The sequence below is a fragment of the Sphaeramia orbicularis genome, chromosome 21, assembly GCF_902148855.1.
Source record: "Sphaeramia orbicularis chromosome 21, fSphaOr1.1, whole genome shotgun sequence".
Lineage (NCBI taxonomy): Eukaryota > Metazoa > Chordata > Actinopteri > Kurtiformes > Apogonidae > Sphaeramia > Sphaeramia orbicularis.
This window is the reverse complement of record NC_043977.1, coordinates 32,866,792-32,880,717: the sequence shown is the minus strand read 5'-3', so window position 1 is coordinate 32,880,717 and position 13,926 is coordinate 32,866,792.

Genomic DNA, 13,926 nt, shown 5'->3' with positions numbered 1-13,926 from the left:
TGTACAGTCCAGAAACACAGCTGGTTAAAGCCCCAGGTCAGCCAGCCATGAACACAGCCCACCTCACTTTTCATCAAGTCTGTTATAAATGCTCATTTTCTTTGTCGTAATAAATGAAGAAGTTCAGTGAAACATACCTGTACGAAGCAGTGACGTCTAATCCCTGTTTCTCTGCGAGTCTTAACCCCTCTGCTGTGTTCTTGGGTTTACAGAAGCTGCATAGTCTGTGACCCTCCCCAAAGCGATGCAGGGGTCTCTCAGCGACACAGAAATGCTGAAACACATTTATAATGTCAGACAGAAATGTGGAGGATCCAGACCCCTCCCAGCACCTCCACAGCTGATCTTTTTTTATATATGAACATATTTTCTGTCATCTGTTACATTCAGTCTGCTTTGTAGAATTTTACAGTCTATAAATCTGCCACAAAATGAGCCTGTTGATTTAGATGTCATTTCAACTCAGTCAAAAATATAAAGAAGGATGATATATGTGCATTATTAGGTTATTGATGGAGTTATTCACGTGTATAAGTCATTATTAACTTCATGCTAAAGAAGATGTAATACTCTTTTCACATTGCCTGCTGCTCATTATTTGGCAACATCAAGTTACATCAAGTTATTAATCCATTTTTGTCACACATCTTTTTTATCTACTCTGTTAAATCTTGCAAGTTTATTAGGTCTTCCTTTTATCTGTTTAATTGACTAATTAAACCATTATTAATGAGTTACAATGACTTGGAACAGACAAAAGGAATCTTTACTGTAAAATATAAAACACTATGTTGCAGCATCTGCTCATGTCATATGACAAATGAAACATTTTGAGCATAAGTAAGGAAGCTCAGGAACCAATGAGACTGAGGTTTACTAATAAAGACAAGGTTGTTCCTGTAGCACATTAACCCATAAAGACCCATTGTTACATTTGTGGTAGTTCCCAAATGAGTTTTTCTCTTTATTGAACCTTTTTATGATTGATTTATGATAATTTATTGTACTAGTCTCCTCTGTATTTTGCGTTTTTCAGTGTAAATCATCTATTTTTCCCTACATTTAATTAGCTGATCATGTAGATGTTCATGAAAACTCTGAGTAAATTCATAAGTTATTATATAAAACAGAGAAAACTGAAGTAAAAGTAAATTTTTCTGCAAATATATCATTTAATTGAACATAAACCCAGTGTTTCCATCCACTGTCATTGATCCAACTCCATGGGTTTTACTGGTGAGTCAATGTTGTAGAAGATGACAGTGTTTCCACAGTAACTACGGAGCCTCTTAACCTCCAAATGGGTCATATCTGATGACCATGAAAAGACAACCAACTATATTTTATACCAATTATTTACATGTATTGATAGGATTAATGGATCAACACTTATTCAATATTTTAGATCAGTAGATGGTTTTGGTCACCAGTGGACGTTTGGGTCTTTATGGGTTAAAAACATTACATATCACTGACCAAAACACTATATACATCAAACTTCTCAGAGCATTTGGATAATTTCACAAAACCAGAGAGATAGAGCGAAAAACAATGAATATAAGCAGAAAGCATAGTAAATATGGGTTATGCTATTGAGCAGCTTATTAATGATTTAAAAAATCTTTACAGTCTAATCATGAACCATTATCCATAAGTGGTCCAACTCAGTCAAACAAACAGCAGCCGAGAACAAAAAGAAAAAGACTTTCAGATACCCAAATTCTACCAAAGAATAGCTGATTTGTGGTTCTACTTATATCTGCTTTTATCTTATAGTTACAGCTCTAACGGTTTTGTTCCACCAGATATTGATATGTAATGTTTTTTCTGCTGTGTGTCCTGACAGCGCCGTCATGTATGCACACAGATTAATGCTGGTATGCATGTGTTCTATAAAAGGCTCGTAAACATTGTTTAGGGTCTGAATGTAATGCAAAGGTTTCGACTGACTGTGAATACAATGGTATTTAAAATCCCAAGGTTTGTAAGCCTGGCTGCAGGGCTCAGCCGACAGGATTCACACAAGCACGGACAGATACACAAGGCAGCAAACAACTTGTACTGCATGAAGCTAAAAAATGACTTAAAGAGACAGATGGCAAACAGCGCCAGTGAGTCACTGTCATCTAAACAGCATCTCTAATAATCAGGCAAGGTATTAGGGGATTTCCATCACAACTGAGTAACAGGATCTCCACAGCAGTAATCCACACCTCTTTTTCATTTATTAGTCACTATGTGATGAATGATGCGTTGCAAAGGCTGCCTCATTCACAAAATTGACTGTTTTTATTTATTGAGTGAATGTTTTATTTTCAGAGCATCTATATAAATAATTGCAGTGTGTAAGTATAAATATAGATATATGGCTTTGTGACCATTACTAACCAGATCTGAATATATGCCAGGTCTAAAAATATAATTTTGTACCCCCACCATTAGCAGCAAAGCTGTTGGAGAGATCTGTCCTGTAATAGATGGAATGGAAATGCACGTTCAATTGTGATCTTTTAAATCCAGCAAAAGTCACTTTTCCTGGTAGAAGAACAATAGAGAGCAGACTGAAAGACGCACATAGTCACAGATTGTATTTATAAAACACAGGCTTATGTGAGGCCTTATTATGTGAATTTGCTGTAAGTGAATTAATATGTGTGTGGTAGTGCATGTATGTGGAAGAGTCAGCAATTGAAACAGAAGGATAAAGAACTGCTGCTCATCACCTTAGGGCTGGTAATCCTCACCTCTGTGTCCAAAGGTTGTGTAGGCCAGTGGAAAATGAGTCACAGTCACACACAGCAACATGTGAGTCCCAGCAGGCTTTACAGTAGCGACATGTGCTGAGTGTGTGTGTGAATACATCAGTTAATGGGCGCTAAGCCCCTGTAATTTTAAAGGGTAGGTGAGGATGGGTATTTATTGTGTCTGGCTGCCACACAGACTGAAAAACATAATCAACACATGTAGATGCCATGAAACCTTAAACGTGGGGAACATCATGTGCTGCCATGATACATTTTTTGACTCAGTGTGGCTGATCCCTGATCCTGCTAAATAAGTCTGAAAGCCTGGACCTAATGGGTTCAATGAGGTGAGGAGAGGGGGCTGTATAAGGCTCTGTTATGGGCTGTAAGGTCTGAACACTGTTACCTGATAAACACTCATCACCAGGTTCAGAGAAGCTACTGCGATGAAAGTGAAAGTACTGGCACTGGTGAAATGTACTTTAGTCAAAGACTGTACTGGAGTACAACACAGCACACTTGAGTATTTCTAATTCATGGAATTTGATCCTATTTGTATCCTCCTTATTAATCTACTCTACACACAGAGGCACATGCTTTAATTTTTATTCCTCTACATTTGTCTGCCAGGTTAGCCAACTTACAGATTCTCATCCTTGAACCATGTTTCTCATGATGTGGTTGATAGTGAATGTATTTAATGAACTAGAGAATGACGTGCACCTTTGAGCTGACAGGAGGCCTGTTTTTCTGAGCTCATGAAAAGAGACAACAGAGGTATATAGTTCTGACAGGACATCAGTACTACAAACACAATGGTCTTAACCCATAAAGACCCAGCACTACTTATGTTACAGTTCCAAAATAGTTTTTTTCTCTATATTTAAATTTTCTTAAGTGATTTATCACCATTTCTTTATGATATTATCCTCTGCATTTTGTGGTTTTTCAGTGAGAATCAGGTACTTTTCTATATTTAATTCACTGATCATGTAGATGGTCATAGAAGCTCAGATTAAAGTTGAGGGCTATTAAATCAGAAATGGAGAAAACTGAAGAAAAAGTGACTTTTTCAGTAAAATATATTGATAACTGAACATAGAAGCAAGTGTCTCCATCCACTGTCATTTATCAAACTCCATGGGTTTTACTGGTGAATCAGTGTTGTAGAAGATAGTGATGTTTCCATGTTCACTACAGAGCCTCTGAACGTCCAAATGGGTCATATCTGATGACCATGAAAACATGACAAACTGGATTTTACACCAATTATTTACATGTATTGATAGGATTAGTGGATCAACAGGTATTAAACACATTAGATCAGTAAATGCTTTTGATCGATGGTGGATGTTTGGGTCTTTATGCGTTAAACAATGTGATGCATTGTTGATTAAACTTCACAAAAGAATACGAAGTAGCATCATTCAAATTAGCTTAAACATTAACATCTTCAGCTGTAAAATGCAACATACCCACTGATGCATCAGTGAATTTAATGAAAACTGTCTTATATGATAGTAAAACAATGACAGGAATTGATTCACTGCACAATGGTTACATTAACTTCTCATACGTTTTGCTCATATCACTGCATCACACTAAATGCTAAACGGTTACTTGTGGAGTATTTTCACAGTGTGGTTTTGGTATTTATATTGAAATAACACATTTCAAAATGTTCTCCACCATTATTAGGGATAAATGTTTTTTGTTCTTGGTTTTTTTTTTCAATTAAATCATACAACAGACATAATATAAATGTCACACACCGGGAAAAAAAATCCAGTTTATTGCTAAAATAGAATAAAATAAAATAAAATTAAATTAAATAATTATATTTTATTTTTGGGGTGACTTCCAACTTAATTTTTCTCGACATTTAACCTTTCCTAAACAATTTGTCATCATTTATTATAACATTATCCTCTGTGTTTTACATTTTTTCAGTGAATATCTGGTGTTTTCATACAGTTAATTTCCTGATCATGTAGATGTTCACCAGAGCTCAGAGTAAATTTAAAGGTTCTTATATCAGAACTGGAAAAAACTGAAATAAGTGTCTACGACCACTGTCATTTGTTGAATTACATGACTTTTACTGGTGAATCAATGGTGCAGAAGATGATAATTTTTCCACGTTCATGAGGAAGCCTCAAAAGTTATTAAACATTTTATTAGATGCTTTTGGTCATGTCTGTTTAGGACTTTGAGTGTTAAACCACCAGTAGTTTGTGCATTTATAGAGTATGAATGTTATTTAACCTTAATGAAGTTGACCCAGTTCAACATCATTTTCATTGAAAATAACTCACCCTGAATCCATGAACAATCCAAACAAATGTGGAAAATGTTTATATTTATTTTATGTTTTATATTCAGCTAAAACAGCTTGATGTTGTCCTCAAAAAACATGCTGAGAAGAAAATTGGAAAACACATCATCATGGTAAGTTTACCATGAGACCAAAAGGGTCTCAATGATTTATTTACAGACTTTATAATAGTGTTTGATGGTATGAATATTAATAAAAAATTATTAATAAACCTGACAATTACTGAGTGTTGTTACTATTTTCAGTTTTAATTTAAAAAAACAAAACAAAACAAAAAACATAGGTTTTATTTTATTTTTCCACATCTTAGGCAATGTAAGACATAACATGTGTACTAGGAGAGGTTTTTTCTCCATAAACAAGTATTGTAACACCTATTATATCCTCCACAATTACTGAAATATGAATTAATAGCAGAGAGGCTACTTATGCATTTAAAGAAGATCTGTAGTTAAAAACTGTGAGAAAATTAACATTATGTAAAGGTATAAAAGCAAACAAAAGTCTAAATCTATATGAAAGAGTGTCCAACAGTAAATCAGACAAACACAGATTTGTGAAAGTTTTTTGTAGGATTATTGATAAGGATAAGAGCAGACGAACGCCTGTGGTTCCCAGCAGGTGAAGTCATTGAACTTTCCAAACACTGAAAGACAAACATCAGAGTAAATGTTCAACAGTCATATCATAAATGAGTGTCTATGAGCCTTCGGTTCAGAGGATTCTGAATCATACCATGTGCCAGCACTTCCACACAGTCCTCCTTATCTGCAGTGTTGTTGGGTTCACCCGACAGCCAATCAGCATAGTCCCAGTGTTCTCCATCCAACCAGATGAAGCGACCGGTCTGACACAATAACAGGAGATTAATGAGGTGCAATCAGATGCAGGACTCACTTATTTCATTCATTCTCCAGACACATACACACCAAAGAAACCAGAAAAAAAACGGAGGATAAGTCAGTTTATCCACATGAGACCCAGCAATGCATTTTTGTCCTCCGTAGCGGGCAAGAGTTTCATTGCTTCACTTTAAAAAAAAACAAACAATATTCCATAAATAAATACATAATGTGTCTGAGCAAACTGTTGCATCATGCTGTTTCTAATCAAGGCAATTAATTTAAGTAAAAACATCAAAACTTTAACTTACTGGGTCTCAGGAGGATGCAACGAGAGCAGTGGTAGAGGAAGTACTGAAGCTTATTAAGTAAAAGTACAAATATCCTGCAAAATATATACTTAAGTAAAAGTAGAAGTACTACATCAACAATCTTACTTAAGTAAAAGTACTAAGTACTTACATTTAAATTGACTTTAAAGTACTTTTTTAAAGTAAAAGCACTCATGTAATGGGTTGTCTCAGTGTTTGGGCTGTGGCGTTTTGATAAAGAATGTAGATATACTGACTTATGCCTCTGCTGATGTCACTGCTGTAATAAGTACAAGCAACTATACAGTATATGTGTATATTAAAGGCTGGTGTATGTATTGTGCATGCTCTCTGCAATACTGTGTGTACTCTAACTTATAATTCTGTGGATGACAAGTTATTACCCACTAGTTTACCCTTAACCCTATAACATCAGACATATCGTATTTGATACATGAGTTTTGAAGCCCTCAACATGATCAGTGTGATATTTTTTTTTCATGAAAAACCTGATGTATACAGTTAAGATACATGCAACACACAGATAATCCACCAGGGGGAGGAATTCGTTCACCAGAGGCCTTTCCAATGACACTACAAGACTGTCATTAATGAGGAAGGAGGCAGAACTTTGCCAATTTTGAAAAGGAATCACCAATTTGTTAGACATGTTTGTGTTATATTATGTTATTTTGTTCAAAAATAATAATATTTGAGCACTGAGACCCAATGTATCAAATTTGATACAAAATCGAAACTCATACATAGAAATTGATATTTGGGAAAAAAAAAATTTTTTTTTTGGTTGTTCAGAAGGACCAATAAGAGCTCCAGTTTCAAAGAAGTGGAATTTTCTGTCAAGGATTTAATGGTTGAGGCTTTACAGGGTTAAGTTAAACCAATTAAAATGTGATACATCTTTAAATCATTTATTTACTTGCAAAACTATTCAAAAAATTGTGCTCTGTTCAGAGCAGTAAAAGAAAGACACTACAGTAACCAAACACTATTGGTAGGGTGATGCTTTCAAGAATGTGGCAGTACAGGTGTGAGTGCCATTCTGAGTCCTGTACGTGTAAATGTAACAAGTAATGGCATAAATTGTAGAAATAAGGTGGAGTAGAAAGTACACATAATTGCTGCAAAACGTAACAGAGTAAAATCAAAAGTAAAGTCAAGCTACGTAAAAATGTACTTAAGCACAGTAACGAAGTACAAATACTTTGTTACATTCCACCACTGAACAAGAGCAATGGGAAGGCTGGACTGGAGGTGAAGAGGAGGGGAGGGGGGAGTGAAGGCAGGATGGAGTGGGAGGAGAAGAGTGTCGGGGGGATGCGTGACATAAGAGCACCTGCATGAGCTGAAGGAAAGGTGTAGTGAGACCAGTGATGTTGTAATCTGACGTTGGACTGATGAAAATACAGGAGGCAGAGCTGAACATGTTCAGATTTCCTTTGGGAGTGACAAGTGGATATTTTGGAGACAAAGTGACAGGAGCAGATTGAGATGTTTGGGACATGTGCGGAGGACAGATGGGAAATATATTGGCTGAAGGATGATGAAGAGGAGATTTATGGATGTGGACATGCAGGTAGAAGATGGATGGAAGCAGATGATTTGTTGTGATGAGCCCTAAAGGGAGCGGCTGGGCTGACAGTAGTAGTATAAATAGCTTACAGCAGGTTCATACACCCTGGACACACACCCCTAAATAGCGAAGTCCTCCAATCCAGGTGCGTGTATATGCCCCATTTGTTCCCAGTATCAGCTTCATCACCTCCCTGTGGACCTGTTCAGATGTGATTGAGGCTAAGTGGCCCCCAGTGGCACTCCTCTGGCAGAAGAACTGAAACAGCAACAGCAGGGACACAGTGTTGATCATGTTCTAAAGGAGTTGGATGTGATACAGATTTCATTCTGAGGAAATACCTCAGCCTCTTCAGCCCGCTTTGGTCCTCTGTAGAACACATAACACTTCCCCTGCAGCACCACACCAGCACAACCAGGATAATAGCCCCTCCCTGTGGCAAAAACATGACATTACAACAGGGGTGTCAAACTCATTTTAGTTCAGGCCCAATATGATCTCAAGTGGGCCGGACCAGTAAAATAATAACAGTGAAAAAAGTAAAATTAAATTATGATAATGTTAACATCTGCAAAAATCAGAATAAAAATAAACAACTGGAAACGTCATACAAAAAACAAGTGCAATTTTAACAATATTATGTCTCAGATTATCAGTTTATCATTTACACATGCATTACAACTTACATTACAATTACAAATACACTAAAACATTTAATAACAGGCAGAAAATTGGTAAAATTGCATTTACTTCTCTTGAGACATTTCAGGTTATTCACATTTTTTGTAAAATAACAGTTTTTTAATATAAGCATGTTCATGTAATTTTGCGTTTTTACACTAAAACAATGAGAAAAATTTGCTGTTTGCATTATTTATAGGTTTAATATGATAGTATTTTACTGGTCTGACTCACCTGATATCTAACTGGTCTGTATGTGGAATCTGAATTAAAATGATTTTGAGAACCACAGATGCTTATAATCTTCGTTGTCAGGATCTTTTCTTTTTGTATGTTCCTAAAGTTAAAACTGAACAGGGGGAAAAAGGCCTTCAGGTATACGGCCCCATTCACCTGAAACTTAAGGATCTGCTTTTGTTGGACACTTTTAAGAGGATATTGTATGACTTAGAGAGGGAGACATCTGGCTACAGATGTTTTATTTGACGCACTTTGTCTACATTTCATGAGCACTTTTTGCAAAATTGACTTTGGAAGGTTTGACTTGTCTATGTGCTTTTCATGTATTTGTTTTATGTGTGGAAGTCTGTGTCTGTAACTTTTTATTGTACTGCTGCCCGTCTTGGCCAGGACACTCATGAAAAAGAGATTTTTAATCTCAATGAGGTTTTCCTGGTTAAATAAAGGTAATATAAAAATAAAATAAAAACATCCACAAATCCATCCTTCGGGCCAGATTGGATCCTTTGGCGGGCCAGATTTGGCCCCCGGGCCACATGTTTGACACCTGTGCATTACAGCATTTTCATTCTTGTTATTCTTTTCATGGTGCTGTCTCTCTATATGTGTGTGTGTGTGTGTGTGTGTGTGTGTGTGTGTGTGTGTACTTTACCTTGCTTGCTTTGACTCAGTGAAAATCTCTGATAATCTCCATCGATCTCAGTTTCATCCATCACTGGCATGGTCTCCATTACAGACTCTTCTCCACCTACAAACTCCTGGTCTGGGTTTCCCCTCATCATCATGTCCACTGAGAGAGCGTTTTCTTGTATTTCAGGCTCCAGTCCAATGAAATCCTCCTTATTTGGGAAATATTCTTCTGCAGGGAGCATCGGTTCTCCCAGTGCGTCCAACCTGGGCCCCTCATGCATCATATAAACATCTGGTATCACCTGTTCTTGGTCACTGCTCACCTCTGGCTCTAATATCATAACTGCTTCATTGTTCTTCTCAGCCAGGCCCTCCTCTTCCTCAGCGACAGGATCTGAACTCTGGAACGCTGTCATAATCACCTTTTCTGCCTCTAAAAGCTCCTCTTCACTCATTTCATGTTCAGAATTGACCTCAGCAGCATCTTCATCATTCATGGGCTCCAGATGCAGGATTGGCTGATCCATAGTTTCGTATGTTCTCTCCATGTCCATCTGCTTCTCTTCTTCAAGTTTTACATCATCATCTTCATCATGTACTGGTTCTAGGTGCATGACTGACTGATCCATAGTTTCATATGTTCTCTCCATGTCCATCTGCTTCTCTTCTTCAAATTTTACATCATCATCTTCATCATTCATAGGCTCCAGATGCATGATTGGCTGATCCATAGTTTCATATGTTCCTTCCATATCTATATGTTTCTCTTCAACTTCAAGGGCTGTTTCACTCTTTGCCTCAAATTCTGTCTTCTCCTGACTCTCTGGCTCCACCTTTACCTCTGATTCCACCTTAAAATCAGGGCTGGGGGGCTCTGGGTCCATCTTATCTCCTGGTATGGTTTCAGGCCCCTGTTCTGGCTTTTTATCTTCTTGTTTATCTTTAACGTTCAGTTCCACCTTAAAGTCTGGCTGTGCTTGGAGCTGTGGCTTTTCTTCCACCTGAATGTTTTCCTGTTTTCCTGTTTCTTCTGCCTCCTTTAGTCTGGGCTGTGGTGCAGGTTCCTCCACCACCACAGGACCCTGCACAGGAAGCCAGTCTCCCACTAGAGGGTGCTGGTCTTCAGTCAAAATAGGATGTTGAAGTACATCTGGGTCAACTACTGGTAATCCTACAGCAACTGCAAACAGAAAAAAAATATTAAATGATGTTTTAAAAATTGGGTTGTTTAATTTACTAAACCTTTATGACACAAAGAACAACTGTTCGTGTTGCTATGGAGAAAGACATATACAAACTGTGATGATAAGTTGTCTGAAGGATTAACTAGAAAGAAAAAAAATAACTGTGTGCTCATTTTGAAGAAGTGACATCCTTATAAGGCTTCTATTTCATGATAAAATACAAGAAAACATCTATAAATCTATGAAGGTAGATTTGTTTCTTTGTTGCTTTAACAAAAAAAACAAAACCTTTTTTCAATAAAAAAAAAACTTCAATAAAAAAAAAACAACCTTTCAATCAAAGAAAAAAGTGTTTGAATGCAAATAAATAAATAAACTGAAATCCAAAAAATTGCATTTAAACACTCTTCCTCTTTCACTGAATTTTTGTTTTCATTGAAGTGAAGTTTTTTTGATTGAAAAAATAAATAAATAAATAAAATTATATATATATATATATATATATATATATATATATATATATATATATATATATATATATATATATATATATATATATATATATATATATATATAGGGTGGGGAAGCAAAATTAACAATATTTTGAGGCAGGGATTGAAAGACAGTGTATGACTTAGTTTATTGAAAGTCATGAGAATTTATTTACCACAAGAAAATTTACATAATACAAAATGTTTTTATTCTATGTGTCCTCCTTCTTTCTCAATAACTGCCTTCACACGCTTCCTGAAACTTGTGTAAGTGTTCCTCAAATATTCGGGTGACAACTTCTCCCATTCTTCTTTAATAGTATCTTCCAGACTTTGTCGTAATAGTTTTGCTCATAGTCATTCTCTTCTTTCCATTATAAACAGTCTTTATGGACACTCCAACTATTTTTGAAATCTCCTTTGGTGTGACGAGTGCATTCAGCAAATCACACACTCTTTGACGTTTGCTTTCCTGATTACTCATATGGGTAAAAGTTTCTGAAAAGGTATGGATAATAGTGTTAGGTATGATTATGACATCAATATATGTTTGGTTTCAAAACAATTGACGCAGTGCCTGCTGAGAAAAAACAACTAAATGTTCATTGTAAATTTTGCTTCCCCACCCTGTATACATATAAATATATATATATATATATGTATATATATATATATATATATATGTATATATATATATATATATATATATATATATATATATATATATATATATATATATATATATATATATATATATATATATATATTTTTTTTTTTTAAATTGAAGTGATATTTTTTGGGATTGAATAAGAAAGACACAAATATCCTACCCCTAATATGTCCCAAATACAAAAAAAGATTACTTCAATCAAAAAAAATTTAAAAATAAAAAATTCAATCAAAAAATAACTCACTTCAATAAAAAAATGCAATTTTTTGAAACTCAAATATTTTTTGCATTCAAACACTTTTTTTATTGATTTTTTTTGGTTAAAGCAGTAAAGAAACAAATCTACCTTCATATTAATCCATAAAAAATTAAGTTAATTGTATTTTAATGAATGCACATTGCAATGCTTTTGTGTCATAATATCAAATATTGTCACAGTTTTCAGTTCCAAAATAGAAATAAACCTGTATGCAAAATCTGACAGATAAATTGAAAATCACAGAAAATCACTGTTAACAGATATAATTTCTTACCTGCCAGGCTTATTGAGAACAGCACAAATATCTTCATTTTGACTTGTATGAAAAGAGCTGGATTATCCGACGAACTTAAGCAGGCTTTGATTTACTGTCAAAGGTGTCTGGGTCCAGTCAGGTACTTCCACTTGTTTATGTGACTGTGACTCTCTTCTGCTTGTGGTTGGTATTTATTTGTGTGTTTATGGCTCTTCTTATCTTTGAGAACAGAATTAGTCCCTACTCATGGCTTTAAATCAGTTCTTGTGTGTGCGCCTTCCCGTTAACTCTTAGATAAGATCCATATTTTCTCTTTTGTTTCCTCCTGTCATTAACTTGTTTATAATTAAGACGGTATAAAGTTCACATTGTCAAGGCCTTTTCAAATAAATGTACTACTGGAAAAATGTCCTTCAGATACATTAAATAGGCAGTAAAAAGCTGATTCACAAATATCAGCTGATGGCATGTTGCACCACTATTAAAGGTGAAAAATATTCTTATTTATGAGTGAGCAGTGTCTAGAATAGAACCTGTTCAGACTTGGTTTATGGAGGGTTGTGATCAGTGGCTAATCACTGCTGGGAATCTGTGCTGATAATGTGGTCTTTTCCTTGTAAATGATCCAGTAACAAAGTAGATAAGGTCACAACAGCTACATTTACATTTTAATCAGATGTTGGATAAATTTAATGGAACTCAGTGAAGAAAGAAGTATCAAGGGTCTTCTGAATAAATGAATGAATGAATCCAGGTTTGATGGGTCGAGTTGCAGCAAGAAAGCCATTGCTGAGACTTCAGAATAAGAAAAAGCGGCTTGCCTGGGCCATGAAACACCACCAGTGGACTACTGAAGACTGGAAGAAGGTGTTATGGACTGGTCAAACCTGCAACTGGAAGTCTTCTCTTCACAGCTGAAACCGAGACTTGCTTACTACGACCACTACTGAGCTGTGCTTGAAGCTGTTGTCCTGTGAGTCTCCTATCACTCCAGCTGTTGACTGTCATGAACTTGTCTTCTGATTCTGTTGTGTCTTTGGCTCTGCCAAATCCCTTCCTCTCAGCGTTTCCCCCAGTTTCTGAGTGCCTTTGGATGGTGAAGGAAACTGGACTGACTGACACCTTGACTTTCTTGGACATTTCCATGTAGGAATGACCTACATTTTAAAGTGTTATGATGGTCTGTCTCTCTTCTATCGTTAATTGCCTTTTCCTCGCCATTTTTATAATAACACACTACTTTCTGCAGTACAATACTGTTCAAATAATGCTCAGAATGGTATGGTACCAAAGTGTGTTCCAACACTACTTTTATGCAAACAGAGTAGGTAATTCAGAAACATTGGGACACCTGTAGGAATTGGTAGCACCAACTTTGGAGGCTTGATCAACCTCCATTGCTGCAGAACTGCTTTAAGTTGTTAACCCATTTCTTGTTCACCTTTTGTATAATTCTGAAATGCACATTATTTTTCAGTTTTGTTTAACCTTACCTTTTCTTTTCTTTTTTTTCTTTCTTTCTTTTTGTTTTTTTTTTTTTACCTCTGGCAGTTCACCACTTACCTTTGTACCATTTCAAGCTGTTCATTGGACTTGAACTGCTTGAATTTCAATACAAACCTGGAAAAATTGAGGTGTTCTAAAACTTGTGACCATTAGTGTATTCGCTGAAAAAAATAAATTTTTCTTCAG